Source organism: Wolffia australiana, chromosome 1, assembly GCF_029677425.1.
Source record: "Wolffia australiana isolate 7733 chromosome 1, ASM2967742v1".
Taxonomy (NCBI): Eukaryota; Viridiplantae; Streptophyta; class Magnoliopsida; order Alismatales; family Araceae; genus Wolffia; species Wolffia australiana.
In genome coordinates, this window is record NC_135835.1 from 7,505,304 (window position 1) to 7,524,472 (window position 19,169).

Genomic DNA, 19,169 nt, shown 5'->3' on the forward strand with positions numbered 1-19,169 from the left:
GCGGGCACTCTTAGTGGGCGCTAGTCGCACCAGTCGTCGGGCACCAGAGCAGGGGCGCTGGCTGGGACGGGTAGCGGGTGCCCTAATCAAGGGGAGTGGGGGCACCGGCTGCCGGTTGTGCGACGGAAGTCCTAGTCGGGTCTCCGACCACGAATGGGGCAGGTACCCCGATCGGGGCTGCCGTTCAGGGGCCGGAGTGGGCGTGCCGGCTATGGTCGATCATGACCGAGCGGGTGAGCAGGCGGCGAGCACCCGATTCGGGGCTGCCGGTCGCGAGCAGGCTGGTGCGCGGAAGGACGCCCTAATCCGGGGCTGGTGGCGATTCAGCGGCTGAGCACCCTGGTTGGGGCGCGGCCGGCGGTCGGGTCGGTGCCCTGTTCGGGGGCGCCGGTGGCGGCTCGACGGGTAGGCGCCCTAGTCTCGGGCGCGGCCGGAGGACGGATGGGCGAGCTGGCGGTTAGCACTTGGCGGCGGTGAGCGGCGGCGTCGAAAAGCCGTAATTCATTCTCGGGTCACAAATGAAAGAGTACCCCTCCAAGTACTAATAATTACTTGAACTTAGACATGGTCGTTCTGTTCTGTTTGTTTAAAACGAACAAGAAATTCGCCCAAACGAACCACACAGGGGTCTGTTCGCTGTTCTGTTCATTTTATGAGCAAAAATTAGAACAGATGTTGGAACACATTTGCACAATCCACAGAAATTTGAATAATCCAAACAATTCGCACAATCCGAAAAAATTCGCACAATCCGAACAATTTGCATAACCCGAACAAATTCGCACAAAGTGAACAAATTTGCACAAAAGAACAAATTCGCACAAAGGAACAAATTCGCACAAAACGAACACAGTTCGCACATGAAGTGAAAAAATTGCATATTTGGCTTGTAAATTGCATAAAATTGCATAGAGTTGGGAAAACACGCTCTGTATTTAGCAGAGTATAATGAAATAAAAATATTCTAAGTTATTATATATTTAAGTAATATACAAAAGAGGGGGATAATAGTTTAAATGGATAGTTTAGTAGGGTATGTTTGTCGTCATGATGAATTAATTTTCTAAGATGGTGGCAAATTCTCAAAGATGACAAGTGTGAAGAGAAATTTTAATTAATATTACAATAAGAAGAATAGAAATTTTAGTGGTAGAGGTATTATAAACTTTTAAATAAGTGATAATTTATTTTTCAAAAATTGAGAGTTATAACTAAAAATTAGTAAAATGATAAAGAAGCGACTGTAGTAATCTTTTCATATGTAGCGTAGGTCGTGTGGAAAAGTGCTTTTTACAGATATCTGGTACATTCAAATTTACCACAACTGTTTAGTTGAAAAAATTAAATGTGGCATTTTTGAGTTTTAACTTTTGAGCTTAAAGTAGTTCACTTTAGACTTGGTATTACTCACTGGAAGTTAAAATGACAAATTAATGAGTCCACGCCCAACAACAATTACCACGTAAACATTCATAGATACCCAACAATTCAATATTGTGTAAACCTTATCACAAATGGTTATAGATGGAAAAGTCCAACTGCATTTAGGAAACGTAAAAGATGTTCTGCCAAATTAGTTTCATAAACATCAAAGCTGGGAGGCGAAACGACTTACATTTTTCTTGACAGCATCAATGATTGATGGAGTGAAATTGCAGCGCTCCTAGAATTCGCTGTCATCCCATTGAGTATTCGCGACTCTTTCTGCATTTTTCGTAGGGTTGAAGTCTTTTGTAAGGACAAAAACAATGTCTATAAGCATGCGCTGTGTACCTATACTAATAAATGTTTCTTGAATTGGGGAAAACTACTCTGCGTTGCCTCCATCTGTATTGTTTGTGTGTGTATTGACGTCATCACCGTCTGGTTTGGAGTCCGAATTGATGACAGTAACAGTCGGGTCTTGGGGTTGCTTTTGCAATCCTCGTCATCGTTGAAGTCGAATACTTCTTCGTGGGGCGCCCCTATATCTGGTTCCTGCGCACTCCATTGCCTTTGCGTGGCTGTGGATGTACCTGCATTTTTTGGGAGACGTCATAATATGTATGTGATGAATGATGACTATAGATGTCACTAAAAAATATTCAGAAGTAACTGTGCTTGAAACCAATAGGGAGTCTAAAAGAGAGAAGACCACACCTTAACAGACAAACATAACAGTCGAGGAGCATTTAAAAGAGAAATAAATGAGGATATATGAACATTCTCAGTTGGAACACCAATGACTATCGAGGAACATTCTGAGCTAGAACATCAATAGTCAACATATCATTGACGTACATAGACGAGAGTCGTGGCATACTTTATGTTAGAGGGAAGTTCCTGAGTTAGAAACACTCACGTTGCAATTCTAGGGTCCGTCGACACTAATGTTGAATGGCCCATCATCTTCATCACCATCTTCGTCCTCATACGCTCTCAAGTCGTCGTTGCTATACCATGACTTCAACATCATTAGGACTTCTATGCTCTCTGTTGTGAGCCGCGATCGATTGTAGTTGATTACATGGTGACCTTATGAGAATAGACGCTCACACGCCGCACTCGTCGTTTGCACAGCTAGGAATTCCTTCGCAACTAACGCTAACATTGGGTAAGAAAGCTGACTTGTTATGAGGGTAAAATTAATCAGATATGCAATCAGGAAGGCAAGAGAAAAAGAATATGAAAAATGCAAATTTAATGCTACATTTCGTCTTCCACCAATGCAACACCTCTATGCCGAAAGCTAGGGGGGCTGTCGCGTATACATCTAGCTCCTCAATAGGATCAACTCTTTGTGGTAGTTCAGAGGGATCTAGTAGTTCTTCTAGCTCCATTTGTATGAAATCAGTCGTCGTTGATAGAGCAGATCGTTCAGTGGATCGACTCCCAACATACTTGGATACCGAATGGGACTCCATGATATTGCGAACGGCAGAGAGAACATCATTCTTCGCATGTGGATCAATCAAGCGAAGCTTTATGGATGGGTCGAGTAGAGAGGCAATAGTGAAAGCCTCATTTTGTGTTAGTAAGGAGACATATTTCTCTAACTTCGCACGCATAACGGAACATACATTAGATAAGGTGTTCCTTTGCCTAGCGGACATAGCGTGTCCAATATGAAGCATGGAGGAGTCCGTAACTCCCACTCTAACATGCTCAAGGTGCCTCATCAGACCCTTAATGATGACTATACCCTCATTTGACGTCGGTGACTTGCTCCGAATAGTGACAGAGGTACCGTGCTGGAATGGTTTGAGTAAGTCAACAAATTTTTCAATGAGGTCCCACTCTGCATCAAGTAAAGAACGTTTGCGAAGCACGTTTGACATCATCATATCGATGACTAATTTCTTCTCAATGCAACCGCGGAGCATTTTGAAAGTTGAGCTCCACCTTGTAGGGCAATCAAGCTAGATCCTCCTCGTGTTTAACATATTCAACTGTCGGCAGTAGGAAAAATATTTTGCCTCTTTCTTTGATGATCCTCGTATAGCGACAACCACCTCTCTCAAGCGCCTAACAACATCACCTAAGAAAACTGCAGGAGTAGCCGACTCCTCCGCATCGAAGAAGTTGTCAATGTTTGTGAGGTCTACTTCATCAATGAAGGCTGCCTCGGGGCCATTGTCAACGACATCGAGTGCCTTTTGTCCGGCCTGCATGACTAAGTTGATCACGTGCACAATACACAACACATGTCTCTTTGCAGTAAAACGGGAGTTCACTGAGCGCAACTCTTGTTCTAATGTCACCATCATTGTTGAATTATTCAACGCATTGTCCGTCGTGACTGCGCAGACCTTTACACTCAACTTAAAATCGGCCAGAACCCCACAATGTGAGCCCTCCAACGAACGTATAGCAAGGACACATTCACAAATATTCCATTATGTATCAATCCAATGAACAATGAGTCCTAAAAACGAGATTCGATTGGCAGAAGTCCAACAATCTAGAGTAATGGCCACTTTTTCGACACCCTCTAGTAGGTTGCGAATACCAATCTTCAACTCAGTGTAAAGCTTGAAAGCTTTTTCCTTCACAACCCTTGTTGATGGAATCAAAATCTCCTCCTGTGCGATGTATCGTAGTAGTCGTATGAAGTATTTCTTGCATACAATGTTCCATGGTGCGGCTGACTGACAAATGAACCATACAAGCTCCTCTTTTGTCATCTCCAACGTGCGACCCGTGAAGTACAATTTTTCTGTACTTGGTCGATCAAAGATGTTCGCCACTGACAGTTGGTTGGAAGAGCTCCCTTCTTGAACCTTCAGTTCGTTATACTCTTTACGGTGCACATTTAGCAAATGTCGCCATAGCACCGTACTGCAACTATACTTGTTCTGCTCTACTTCCACTGCACGACCCCTAGTCCGAGTCGCACATAAATTGCATGTGAAAACCCTAGGCGCCACCTCTGTGAAGTGTATCCGGGCAGCGCATTCGTTCTTTCTATTCCTCTTCTTTTGACTATGGCCAACACTCTCCTCTATCGATGCAGAGCTCTTGGATGAAGCAGAGGTATGCGATCGATGTGTTCTAGGCATATTAAGCTACAAGTTCATCCTAAATTACGAGATAGATAAATAAATCAATCGGGAGCCAAAGATAGAGAGAAATCAGCGGAAATATTTCCAAACATTATGTGATCCAATTTTACGCAACACAGTACAAATACGTGGGTTTATCAAAAATATCATTGTTTGATGGGTCTAACACAAATACCATTGTTCTGATATTTTAATCAAGGGTATAGCAACCATTCCTTCTTAAATAGACTCAAACATCAATACTAAATGAATTCAAGACGGCAATACAAACAAAAATATACGCAGACACAGAGAAATGGTGAAATCAACATAGAGAAGAGGAAAGTATTTGGAAACACCAAGCCAAATCAACACGAACTAAAATCAGATTCAATAATAAAAACTTGCCCAAAACTACGCAACTCCAATTCCGGATGACTTCAGAAATGCTCCCAATGCTCTCAGCCGAATCGGCGCCAGAATAGTGAGCCTATCGAGTGCCAACGAAAACCGTGCAAAGAGAGTAAGAATTTCCATAACCGCAGAGAAGAATGCGTAGACTGATAATTCAGATAAAGAGGGAGAGGGAGGGGATGTCTGTGAAGAAAGAAGAATAGGGAGAGGGAGAGGGAGAGGATGAGTGATGGAGAGAAGGGGAGACACAGCGTTGCAGAAGTAGAGAGACCGTAAGAGGGAGAGAAATCAAAATTGAGAGGTAGAGGGAGAGGAAGAGTGAATGGGAGAGGGTGGACAGAGAATGAGTGATTGATTGAGAGAAGGGGATGAGTGATTGAGAGAAGGGAAGACATAGCGTTGCAGAACTAGAGAGACCGTGAGAGGGAGAGACGTCAAAATTGAGAGGGAGAGAGGGAGGAAGAGTGAATGGGAGAGGGAGAGGGAGAGGGAGAGGGTGAGGGAGAGGATGAGTTATTGAGAGAAGGGGAGACACAGTGTTGCAGAAGTAGAGAGACCGTGAGAGGGAGAGACGTCAAAATTGAGAGGGAGAGGGAGAGGAAGAGTGAATGGGAGAGGGTGGACAGAGAAAAAAAGGGAAGATGTAGAGGGGGAGTGATAAGCCAAAAATAGGGGTAAATTTTATGAAATTTTAAACCCTTGTCGTTGTCAATTTTAGCTTATACAATAAAATTTATTAAAACTCTACTTAAGATGTGTAGTGACAAGTACGAGTGTCGTCCAAGGGAAGCTAGTAAGGAATTCAATTGATGTTCTTCTTGAATAATTTGAACCTAATTGGGGTTAATTTAATCTTCAACAGAGATTAAATCACCCTAATTAGATGAGAAATTTGGAAGGGGGGGTAGAAGAGATGAGAGGAGTAGATGAAATAAGGGGCTCTAAGTTGAATTAATTGATCCAATTGAAAGGATCAAAGAATTCAATTAGAGAGATTAGGAAGAAAATTTAGACGTGTTTTGGTTGGTTCTTTAGGTTTGACAATTCAGTAATAACTACTCTATTGGATAATGAAATGGAAAATTTAATATCCTAGAATGTTAACACTTTTTATAAGTTTTTTTATAGTTTCCTTTTATATGCACATGGAATAGCTAGTAAATCTCTCAATTTCTCCGCTCAAGCCAAGCGATTTAGTAGTTCAGACAGGGATCAAGAAGAAAGATTAAGATATTCAACTAACAACATCCAAAATACACCAAAAGTTCAAATACAAAGAAGGAAAAAGTAGCAAATAGGTTGATCCAAGCTGGAGCTCCTCTATGTCTGGCAGCTGTGATGGAGCACCATCAAGAATAAGCTCCCCCTCTCGAAATTTAGCTTTTATACTTAGGTTACATGGTAAAAATTACCATTTTATCCCCGTTCAGTAATTAATTTTTATCTATCAAGGTAGGTTGGATCTGATCCAACTGTATGGATAGAAAGAGGGGATGAAGACGAGCAAATCCATAAAAAATCAGCTCAATCGGACTTCAGGATCAAAATTTATTATTAAATGAATTTTAAACCAATTTAATCCATTGGATTTAAATTCATTTATTTATTCATTTCCTTTTTTAACACGCCATGACGTGTCGCTCTCTCACTGGCTGCGCATTTTGAATTCTCTTTTTTGCAAAAAAGTCCATTAAAAAACCTAGAATTAATGCTGGACGTCGCGCAAAAGTAATTGTGTATATGCCCCTTACGCACTCTCTCCTCTGGTTTCTCCTAAAAACATTTTTAAAAAATTGCAATAAAACCCTGGAACTGTTTAAATAATATCTTTACGCCTGCAACCATGATCGAGAACTGTTTTTGAGGGCATCATTGCAACTAAAATTTACGAAAAGCCCCTAAAAGAGTAGAAATTGCTTTAAAACTCATTTTCTCATTATAAATATACCCATTTCATCTTTAAAAATTCATTTCTCACTTAAATAAATCTTGAAAAATCCAATTAAATAGTAAATAAACTCTAGAAAATTCCATAAAATTCTAGAAAATTCAGTATTTCATTCCCATAATAATTAATCTCAAAATTAAAATTTAAACCTGACATTTTCATTAAAAAATAATTATTTCAAGCTCAAATAAATCCCAGAAATTCATAAAATTAACTGAAAATTAGGTAAAAATCAGAAATCACTTCGAAACATTAAATTTATGTAAATAAATGATACCGACCCCATTTTAAGTTCTTTAAATGCATGAAATTGTGCTAATAGCATGAGATAAAGACCGAATTTAGGATGTTATTAGGGAGACATAGAAATGGAGATGGAGAGGGAGAGGATGAGTGATTGAGAGAGGGGGAGACACAGTGTTGCAGAAGTAGAGAGACCGTGAGAGGGAGAGACGTCGAAATGGAGAGGGAGAGGGAGAGGAAGAGTGAATGCGAGAGGGTGGACAGAGAATTGGAGAAAAAAAGGAAGATTCAGAGGGGGAGACATAGAAATGGAGAGGGAGAGGGAGAGGATGAGTGATTGAGAGAGGGGGAGACAGAGCGTTGCAGAAGCAGAGAGACCATGAGAGGGAGAGACATCGAAATGGAGAGGGAGAGGGAGAGGAAGAGTGAATGCGAGAGGGTGGACAGAGAATTGGAGAAAAAAAGGAAGATTCAGAGGGAGACATAGAAATGGAGAGGGAGAGGGAGAGGATGAGTGATTGAGAGAGGGGGAGACAGAGCGTTGCAGAAGCAGAGAGACCATGAGAGGGAGAGACATCGAAATGGAGAGGGAGAGGGAGAGGAAGAGTGAATGCGAGAGGGGGGACAGAGAATTGGAGAAAAAAAGGAAGATGGAGAGGGGGAGACATAGAAATGGAGAGGGAGAGGGAGAGGATGAGTGATTGAGAGAGGAGAAGATGGAGCATTGCAGAAGTAGATAGACCGTGAGAGGGAGACATAGAAACAGAGAGGGAGAGGGAGAGGGAGAGGAAGGGTGAATGGGGGGGGGGGGGACAGAGAATTGGAGAAAAAGAGGAAGATGGAGAGGGAGAGACATAGAAATGGAGAGGGAGAGGGAGCGGAAGAGTGATTGAGAGAAGGGACAACGGAGAATTGGAGAAAAAGAAGAAGATGGACAGGGAGAGACATACAAATGGAGAGGGATAGAGAGAAGATGAGCGATTGAGAGAGGAGGGGGGGGACAGAGTATTTCAGAAGAAGAGAGACTGTGAGAGGGGGAGACATAGATATGGAGAGGGAGAGGGAGAGGGAGAGGGACAGGAAGAATGAATGAGAGAGGGGGGGGCAGAGAATTAGAGATGAATATACACCGTTAGAGGGAGAGACATTGGCGAGGGAGAGAGAGAGGTCTAGAGGGAGAGGAAGAGGGAATGTGGGAGATGGAAAAATGGAGAAGAATAGGGGCAAGGAGAGCGGGAGGAAGAATAACTGAAAGAGAGAAGAAGAAGAGGGAGAGGGAGAGAACGGGTGAGTTCGTACCTCGTAGAGGGTGATCCGACTGCACGGGGAGATTGAGAGAGCGACAGTCGACGACGAGCGAAGGGAGCAGCCGAGAAGGGAGACAGTGAGAACAATGGCCGACGAGGGACGGGGACCGAGGGAGCAGCCAAGCATGGAGAGAGAAGGGGGGGTTGAGGAAGACCTAGCGGACGCCGGAGAGCGACGGCCGACGGAGGGAGTGGGGACTAGGGACTGCAGAGTGGTCGAGTGGGGACCCTAAAACGCTCATACAATTTTTTTTTTTAGAAAATAAAAATCTCACAATTCGCACAAACGAACCGCACAGGGGTCTGTGCGAAGTGTGGTTCATTTTAGACTTTGTTCTGTTCGGAAATCCGAACAAAATGCAGAAATCGCTCAGATTCAAACAAAGCGAACAGAACGACCATGTCTACTTGAACTGCCCTTTCTTTAAATCTGAGTCGTCATTGAGTCGACTCAGTCGTGACTCGCCGGTCACTTAAAACCGGGTTGAGCTGAGTCGACTCAGTGCGGGGATCGGTCCGACCGTCCTGATTCAACTCAGTCTCGAAGCATCGTCTCCTTCCGCCGGCTAGGGTCCCGGCGGCGGCTCGGTTGAGCATTCCGACGATCCAGCGGTGGCGGTTTGCCATTTAGGTGGTCCGGTGGGGGATGACCTGGCAGTCTGGCGGCGTCCTGAGGGTTCTGCAGGGCAAAAAGGGGAACGGGGTGGCCGGACCCCTTGATTGAATAGGGTAGGATCGGCGGCGGTGGGTGAGCACCTGGCGTGGGTGGTGGCTTGTTTGGCGGCTTTCAGAGCAAGCGCCGCTGCTGGCCGGCGGCGAACACCCGAGTCAGGGTGCCTGCAACGGGTAGGCGGCGGGCGTTAGTGGCGCCTCGATTGGCAGCAGCGGCGAGCGTTTGGGAGGGGTGCCGACGACTATCGCAGGGTGCCGAAGTGAGCAGCGGCGGCGGCGGAGACATCGGGTCTCTACAGCGGCGGCGGCGTGCTCCGGCGGTCTCTCCTCTGAGAGATGGAAGTAGGGTGGCGACGACAACACGACGGCCGCACACTCCGTCATTACTGAGGTGAATTCCGATGGACAGTGGGCGGCGGTGGCGGTGAAGCGGCGGCTCCGTCTTCTCCCTCAAGGGATGCCTCCCTGTCTTAGAGGTTTCCTCTTCCAAACAAACTACAAAGGATAACAACAATTCCTTCTTCTTCCTCTTGGGCATCTCTTCTCCTTTTATAGGGGAAGAGACAAAACCCTAGGGGTCGGCCCGTAATTAGGGAAAACCCCTAATCGAGCCATAAAACCATGGTTCAAAATGCGATGGAAGGGCCAAAAACATGGAGGCCCTCCCCACAAAAACACAATGTAAAGAAAACGTAAATCCATGAAAATATAAAGAAAATGGTTCGGGGAAGCTTCCTCCTCAAGCCCTGTACTTGAACTCCGGATCCTTCACGTTGGCTCGGGCTTCCCAGCGTGTCTGCTCACGTGTCGCAACGGGTTGATCATGTGCTTCGGCTTACAGATGGTCCCCCATCACTTATACAACCGTTACTTGAAACAACCTGATTGACATTTAGGTATAATACCATTAAAGGATTCGTACACATCAATTCAGTGAACTCTTTCTCCAAAAAGCACCTACTATATGTCCTTGGTGTCGCCACACTAATAGCCACAAGATCAGGTACACTTATCATATTAGTAGGATAAGTAGTGCTATTCTATCTGGATAATTCGATGTCCATCTCGACTATCCATCAAATATGAGTATTTTGAATACATGTTAAAAGACTAGTGATCACTGTATTTTGATCTCATCATAATTCACTAAGTCATTGCATGTATTCATGGGCTTCATTATAAACATCACATGGAATAATAATGAACACAAATATTTTATTCAATGAACTTAAAGAAGCATCGTGGTGTGATTGGCTTGATGGCCACATAATATCCATCATCCTAGGCATAGAATTGAGCCTCTCTTTCTCCTTCAGGTCACTACCAGCAAATTAGGGTTCCTTAGCAAGACAAAACATTGTTTTTTGATTGGCACAAAATATCGACCGCCTTGTTGATCACGTCGGCATCTATTCCATGTGAATATGTGTTCATAAGCAATCAAATCCCAAAATCATGAATGTTAAATATCTAGAGGAATACACCTCATCATCTAAAGTCCTTGTTAGGGTGTGCCTCGTGGTCCCATGAGAGTCAGGCATCAGATTACATTACATACCATGAAGGACTTTTGGATTTCTTTATTTTTTGCCTAATAAAAGACCTCATTTTTTTCTTTTTGGGGGATGCTACCTTTCTCCCGCATGTATTTATTGCAGAAAAGAATTGCATTTTTCTCATTGGGTTAGGTCACCGGTTCACCACTTTCAGTGGATGTGATTTTAATTAGTTGATTCTCTCTTTGACATATGACCCTCCAAGATTGAAATAAACTGAAAATTAGTTCATAATTGGTCATTTTGACCTTGCTAATTGTAATGTAAAAAAAATTAGGAATTCACCCTTGATGCATGGTGGATTGACACGTAAAACCTAATGAGTGACATAGACAATTAATAATTTATAATTATATTTAATTTGTGAACCTATTGTCAGAAAATTATGCAAACACTCTGCTTCATCCTTTTACTGAAGGATATGTCGTTACAATTTCATGATTATACGCCGAGCACTTTAATGTTATGAGACTAGTTTCTGTGATTAACTATGTGATTATTGAAGTAAGTAAACCTTCTGAAAAACGGAATATAGAGGTTCATGTTTTTATTCCATTTTGTAGTAGAATTCTGTTAAAACTGGTGTGGACTCGTGCTTGGTGTGAGTAGGCAGTTTGTTAAAAGAATTCAAAATGTCCCAATCCACATACATGTTTCCTTGTTCTGAATTTGTTGATGGATATAAGTATGAATTGTTATATTTATGTGATAGTAAATCGAACATTAAAATTAAAAAAGAGACAAGATGCCTACCTAGAATTATATGTTGCTCCCCAAAAAGAGCTAATTTGGTATCAGACGTCGTCGGGGACATCGTCCATACGGGTACAAGGATGATGATCTGATACAAAGATAATGTTGGACATCGTCGATGATGTCGTCCGACGGGTAAATCCCTAATGATATGAAAACATGTGATGCAATGAACCCTAGGCCGATGTACGTGCAGGCCACGACTCGTGGGGATTGACAGAGCTACGAGCTTTGGGGTGGTGACCAGTGATGGTGATGGTGATCTTTTGACCCTCGTCGGAGCAACGATGGCGACTACAGCGTCGAATGGAATAATTCTGTTGACGCTCGCATATAACGACGGGCTCAACGCATACCTAAGAATTCACTTTAGATGTAGTTTTGAAGATAAAGTCTCACCTAAAGTAACCAGAGCGCGATGGAGTGTAGAAAAAAATATACTGAAAGATGTAATATAACTGACAAGCAAAGAGGAATAACGTACGTCATTGGTGATGACGTTGTTGTCGGTGTCTTCGTTGGTGCAAGGACTAGTGCGTGCAGATTGGCTGAGGTGCGCTAGTGACGGGCATGGCTTGGCTCGACTAGCGGCGGTGACGCAGCGCAAGAGCATGTATCAGGAGAAACAAAAGTGAGGTTCGAAAAGAGGAGGCGTCGGGGCAGCTAGGGGAGTAATTGGGGCTCAGCGAGTGTGACAATAATAGTAGGTCCACACAGGTGGAGTGCGTCAGAATTGGCACCAATATATGGTGTGGCGGCGGTGACGCAGGCCCCTTGTGGTAGAAGGCTTGAGGATTGACGGGCGGGGCATCACACATGGCGATCGGTGGTCTTGTGGCTACTGGCAGCTATACCGAATGAGCAAGGCACTGGGTCCGAATCACAGGTGGCACTTGCCTCACGTATTCGATGGATGGTCTGAATCACATGCAAGCGTGACACTCGATGGGCAAAATGCACGGTCTCGGCGCGAAGGTTGTAACACCAGGAGCGCTGCAAGGGGGAAGCCTTGTGATGTTCGACGGACCAGCTCACAGCAGACTGGTCATCGGGTCACGCAGGAGTGCACGGTCAACACGCGATGATGCGGGGCACGGGTCGCGGCACAATTCAGAACACACATAGCGCGAGGCGGCTTTGACCGGGTTCACGGTGACCCAGCCTTGTGATGGGAGCGTTGACAGCCTTTGGTTGTGAGAAGACCGCAGCCTTGTGATGGGAGCGTTGACAGCCTTTGGGTGGGTCAGCATCGTGCGCTGTGGTCGCTCGACGCCTAACCAGTTAGTCAAGCACTGTGTAGGGAACACGGGGAAGTTGCGCATGAGGTTGCATGATGCTGGTCACACAACCCTACTTGAGCTCAAAGGGTCCGCCGGTCGGGTTTCGGGCATGGCTCCCAACAGTGGTGGGAGAGCCGAGCAACTCTTCTTGATTGGCCAACTCTCACCCTTTCTGCTTTCTCTCCTCTCCTTCCTCCTCTTTCTTTAGAGTGAGACCAAACTCTGAATGATAAACGTCAAAATTCAATAGTAAGGTCTGATTGTCTAGGGTACCATCGTGTCCTTTATATAAGGGCATGATGGTCCTTAATAAGAGCAGGAGAGCCCTTAGTAATGGCACAAGTGCCCTTATAAATAAGATCCCTTTAATAAAAAATAAACATGGACTCATGACATGTATTCGACGACACGAAACAAAACAAAACGACACAACTGACGATGATACAAACATGACACTATGAACACTGATGCGACTAATACAAACTCATGAATGCGATAAAACACTGAACATAGGAAGCACGTGCCAACGAAAATCAAACGGTCCGGTACACGAACATGCTTTACCCGGGATAGTTAAACCCGGGTGTTTCACCTTCGCCTTGGCGTGCTAGCTGGGTTGAATGCAAACCGGCAGGGCTGTCAATGACAATGAAGGTGGTTCCAAAGATGTCTCTAGAGGAGCGAGCTGGCATAAATCGACCCATGCTGTGATGTAGCAAACATGGGTTTTATAAACTGACTTGAGGATTAGTGAATTGGGGTCTGGATTTTCTTTTCAACAAAAACTCTAATTTGAATTTGGGGTTCATGCGAGATCTTAGTAAATTCGATTTGCAATTTATGATTTTTCCTGGAGTAGAAGCATGAAGACAACAAAGGGAAAATGAGAATATTTGAAAAAGTAAGTTCTTAGGAGGTTTGGTGTGAAAGGTTTGGATTTACATGAAGATTTATCTGAATAACCTTCATAACATTCACCTTCATCTTCATCGCTCCTCAAGCCACGCCTCGTTCGGTTGCTTCTGCTCATAAATTCGTGCATTTGACTTCATTTCTTTCAGAGCATGATTCATCACCCATAAACTCGTGCACATTGATAAATTTGCACCTTTATTTTCTTTGATTCATCGTTGATGAATTGTTTATGAGGAAAGTAATGAAAAACCTGAATAGTAAATGTATGCCTTTAATAATTCACAATAAGTTTCTGTAGCTAGTAGGATTAAATTCTTAATCCATAGTTATTAAACATTTAAAAATCCTAAAATAATACTATATTTTATGTTAATCAATTGAAAATATGATAACATGAAAATATGGTTATTTAGGTGCAAATCTTTATATGATGTGCATGAATTTTTAATTTAGTTTTCATGTTATCTGTAATGTTTAATGCAACTTAATAAATTATGATTAACCCTTCTTGACTTCATTCAAGTTTTATCATTCAATATTATTTTCTGTCATGATGTGTGTAGAACTTATATAGAGAAAATTGCAGAATTTTGGGAAAGCTTAAAATAAATTCAGCCTGAAAGAGTTTAGAGCATGTTGGACAGATATAGAGCAGGCGTACTACTGGGCTTCAAGGAGGAGGGGTTTGACCAGCATGCAGCCATTTGGCTATGAGAATTGAGGAAAGAAAGGGCCAGCTAGCATGAGTCATGGGGGTCAAATAGGTTTTCAGCATCTTTTAAAATGGAAAACATTACGGTCTTAATAGCAGCTGGGACACAATTGTGGCTTCTTGCAAGATTGAAGAAAAGACAATGATAGTAATGATTTGAGAGACTGAATGCTATGTTGATATTGGATTTCTAACTAGTTATAAAGATTATTCATCTCAAGATTCCATGGACACACGAAGGATAACCACAATGTTATCAATCTTAGGATTAGTGCTTAGGCTCCATGCTTCTTTTAACAATCCCAAGATTTTAAAGACTCGATTATATGTATGCACACTATTTCACAATGGGATTTTGAGGACTATGTTTCAGCCAGCAAGTTAGTTATAGGGTGAGAATAATAAACCACTCCATAATGATAGATATAATTTTTATAATACTGTTGCATTCGCGGTCTCCTATGATTTCAGGCCTTAAAAACAGAGGTCCAAGATCAGTGAACTTCTCCTTAGATCCAGGACATTACTTCACCAATATCTGAGAAAGAAGGCTTCATATTGAAAAAAACCTCACAGTTATATGAAAATTTTTCTTAAGGATATTCCTGGTTAGTGCCGATACATTCATCGGTATCTTGTTTCCTAATATTTTTCCAAAGCTTCTAAGGATTTGTATGCTTCAAACATTCATTTAAATACTGATTTGGATATTTTAAAGAAAATGTTACCATTTTTATATTTAAATTATACTGATTTATACTCTTATAATCCATTTAATTATAATACTTTCATTTCGCTAACATTAAATCATTAATATTATTGATTATTTCCTTCCTTTCTAAATTTATTGGTAATTGCACTACCAATGTTATAAGGTTCTCAGTCATGTTCAGTCATCCAAAAAAATGTGTGAAATAGAATAAAAAATCAAAATAAACCATTAAAACTAATTGAATGACGATTTGAGTTGAATCTGTAGGGTTCTATGGTCTTGATTGACATGTAGCCTTAATTATTACGCAAATAAAAATGTAGCAGACCAATAATCAAACTCAAATCTCAATGATCAAAACTTCCTGGCACAAATTGCATCGCCATCTTCTTAGTTACTGAGTGAGACACTAGGTTTCTCATGTGTAGCCTCTTGACTTATCAATGCAATCCTTAGCACATTGAATTACCTCCATCTTGATGATACTTGTTATCAATCCACCCATATTATTTCGTCGTCCCAATCACATCAGGTGGGGAGGGGAGCCAAGAAGAGAAGTGAGAAGAAAGATGACGATTCATACCAGTCATTTATTCATGAAAATGAAATTTTCACAAAATGAGATAAACTTAAAGTACTCTTAAGATGTCTAAAAGATCATTTGTGTGTGACCCTCTAGGCTCATGTATTAGTTTAGTTAATGAATCCCATAGGGAAATAACCTTGATTAAGCAACCTTATTAATTAATAAAGTGTCAATTTAATCTAATTGTTAAGATGAGTTTGATGTCGGACGTCGTCAATGGCGTCGTCCGACGGATGAATTCACTAACGGGTATGTAACTACGTGATGCGATGAAACCCTAGATGATTGTAGGTGCAGGTTCATCTTGGAAAATTTGCCGAGTTTCGAGCTCTGGGGTGGGCGACCGATGACGATGATGGTGACTTTCTGACCCTTGTCAGAATGATGACGATGACTATGGCGCCGAACATAATACTTCCATAGGGGCCCGCACATAACGGACGGGCTTGGCCCGTACCTAGAGTATCACTTGGAACGTAGTCTTCTCGATAATTTCTCTCACCTATTCTGACCCAAGCGCGGTGGAGTGCAATAAAAAATATACCGAAAGATGTAATATAACTAACGAGAAAAGGGTAACAACGTACCTCGTCGGTGGCGACGTTCTTTGTCAATTTCTTTGACGGCACACATGAAGTGTGGCAGGTAGTTGGAGGAGTGCTGTTTGCGAAGGAGACAGCGAGGCTCAACTGGCGGCAGTGTCGCATCGCATGAGTGGAATGATGGAGTTTGGAGGCACAGACGAGAAGAGAGATAAATAAGCGGACAATGTCTCCATAGTGCAGCCTGGCGTATCACGGTAGAGTGGCTGGACACTTGATTGCACAGCCAAGTGGTCGGTACTCTTGGATGCGAGCAAGAACGGCACCAACGCGAGTGACAGATGCCAAAAGAATTAACAGCCAGGCAGCACTAGAGAGTGAACCAGGCGACATCAACATCGACTAAGAAACACCTGCACATCAGCCATGAAGGAACTCCCTTGATCGTCCGTGGGGAAGGGTCAATCCACCTTCGCAAGCGCTCACGCAATGACCATCGACATCCATACCGCGAGGGTCTAGCGAGTGCAACTGGCTTCCACAGAGTGCGACGTAGTGTGGAAGCGTTAGAGAGCACCCCTGACGACCACCCAAAGAGCACCACGACACCCCCTCTTGCTGGCGCAGGATTTTCACACAGCGACTGCCAACACTCCAAAGCCCAAGGACCCCCGAGTGACTGTTCCCAATGTAATGGCGGCTTCTTGCTACAATGAACATGGAGTCGGCATGCCCATGCGCCAGCCGCTATCGGAGGATCTATAGATTGTCCGTGGGGCCGCGTTGCACTGGCAGGTGCGTAAGTGTAACTGGCGAAGGTCGAGGTCCAAAGAGATTATCCTGGCATGAGGCAACCCACAAGGAGTGGGGTTGGGAAGGTGTAAACGCGTCGGAGTGCTCTTGATCGTCCTTCCAGCGAGCAGCTATGACGAGAGTTCTCCTTTCACTCTTGCTTCTTCTCTCCCAATTCTTCCCTCGATCTTCTTCCTTCTCCCTCCTTCTCTTCCTCTCCTTTCTATCGTTGAGATTTGAGAATGAACAAACGTAACTGGAATACACAAATCCCAGATCTGAAATTGAACGTGTCCATCATGGCCTTAATAGGGCCATGATGGACCCATTACACAGTACACATAAGGTGCCCAATAAGGGACCCCTTTTACGACATTGAAAATGAGAACATGGAGAAATATTAAAAAATATGACTCAAAATAAGACGACAGGTGAAATATGACGATACGGACGCGCCATGACGAGTACAGTGAACTCATCATGACGAATATAAACATGAAATTGGACAACAAAACAGGTAATTAAAATGCGAACGCGTGCACAGGCGTGCTCTACCCAAGGTATTTAAGCCCGGGCATCTTCACGGCTGCTTTGGCGTGGCAGTCGGGTTGGATACAAACTGATCAATGCTGATGATGGCTAAGACGGCTTCGATGATGTTTTGTCGATGTCGAAGACGGATCCATCAAGTTTCCAGCCTGTAGAAAACCAAGCTACATCATGTGATCTACAAGACACCAAGGAGTGTATTGAATCTCTTATAGAATCTGAAAGTCTATTTTTTTACATTTAAGTCTTAAACAATCAAATTTCTTCTGTAAAAGGTAAATGGTTTTTGTGATATACATATATATATATATATATATTAAACTCAGAATTGAATGTGTATGAAAATTTTACTAATGGTAAATAACATATGCTGTACCTATCTAATTTTGCAATATGACACGGATAAGAACTCAAGCAAAGACTTTTACTTGAAAATATTAGTCCATTATATGAAAAAATAAATCAGTTAACTAAATAATCTGAGTAAAAAAGATAAGATGTATCCACTGCTGGTATGTGTAAATGGAGAGTTAGTTTTCTATTGAAACCATCTTGGTCAAGGGTTTTCCTGCCTTTAGTAATAACATGCCCCATATATCATTTGTAATAACCCAATCATAGTGCATCTAACTCAATAACTATCGATAGCTCAAAGAAAATATTAAATTAGTCAAACTTTTCCAATTGAAAATAATTAGAGTCAGTATATTTTTTTATTTAGGGTAAAGTATTTTGTTAGACTGTAAACAAATGCAAGTTTTTTAATTTCATTTTTCTGAATGCAGTTGAAAAGTGATATAAAACCCTTTACACAAATAAAAATTAAATTGACTTGGAGAATCATTTAGATAATAATGAAAATGAAGAACTATATTATTTGGGTCATAAGATACTTGATATCAAGCAAAAAAAAAATCAAGGTATCATGAGTCATAATTTTAGACAATCTTGGAAGAAAGCTCTCTGTTCACTTCCATATTTTTTACGTGAAACATGAAAATTATTCCTCAGGTCTTCCCTGATAAATAAAATATTACGTTGAACAAATCCCGTCTGGGTAGATATCTTGACCAAGCTTGTCTTGGATCTTTATCTGCCTTAGAGGGTTCTATTAAAGAAAATCATGAAATACTTACAAAGACAATAAAATAGGTTATCTAATTTATTTTTGAATTTTAATGTGTCACCAAATCGTTAATTATATGTAGATACAAATCAGATCCAGTGGATGATTTATCTCTAATGGCGCTAAAGTTCGAACATAAGAAGAGCTTATGTCTGATATTGATTAACAGCCAACTGCAATACATATTAAATTAATGTAGGCCTTTAGTTTTTCTAAAAAATAAGCATAAGTCTCTATTTACCATTGTTCCTGGTTCTGTTTTCCTATTGTGTTTACATGAAATAAAATGCATACTAATTGGAAACTTTAATGAAAATATTTACTCAAAAACCAATTTCCATTGAAATGAGTCTGACTGATTATGGTACATTTTGACTACAGAGCCATGCCAATATTGAGAGGAACTTACTAACAAAAGTTTATTTTATTTGAGATTAGTATTCCAATTTAGCGGTTCTCATTCAAGAAAGGTACAAATATGCTTAAATCGGAAATTTTTTACATAATGTTACACGGACTTGCACTTTTAGTTCCCACCCTTG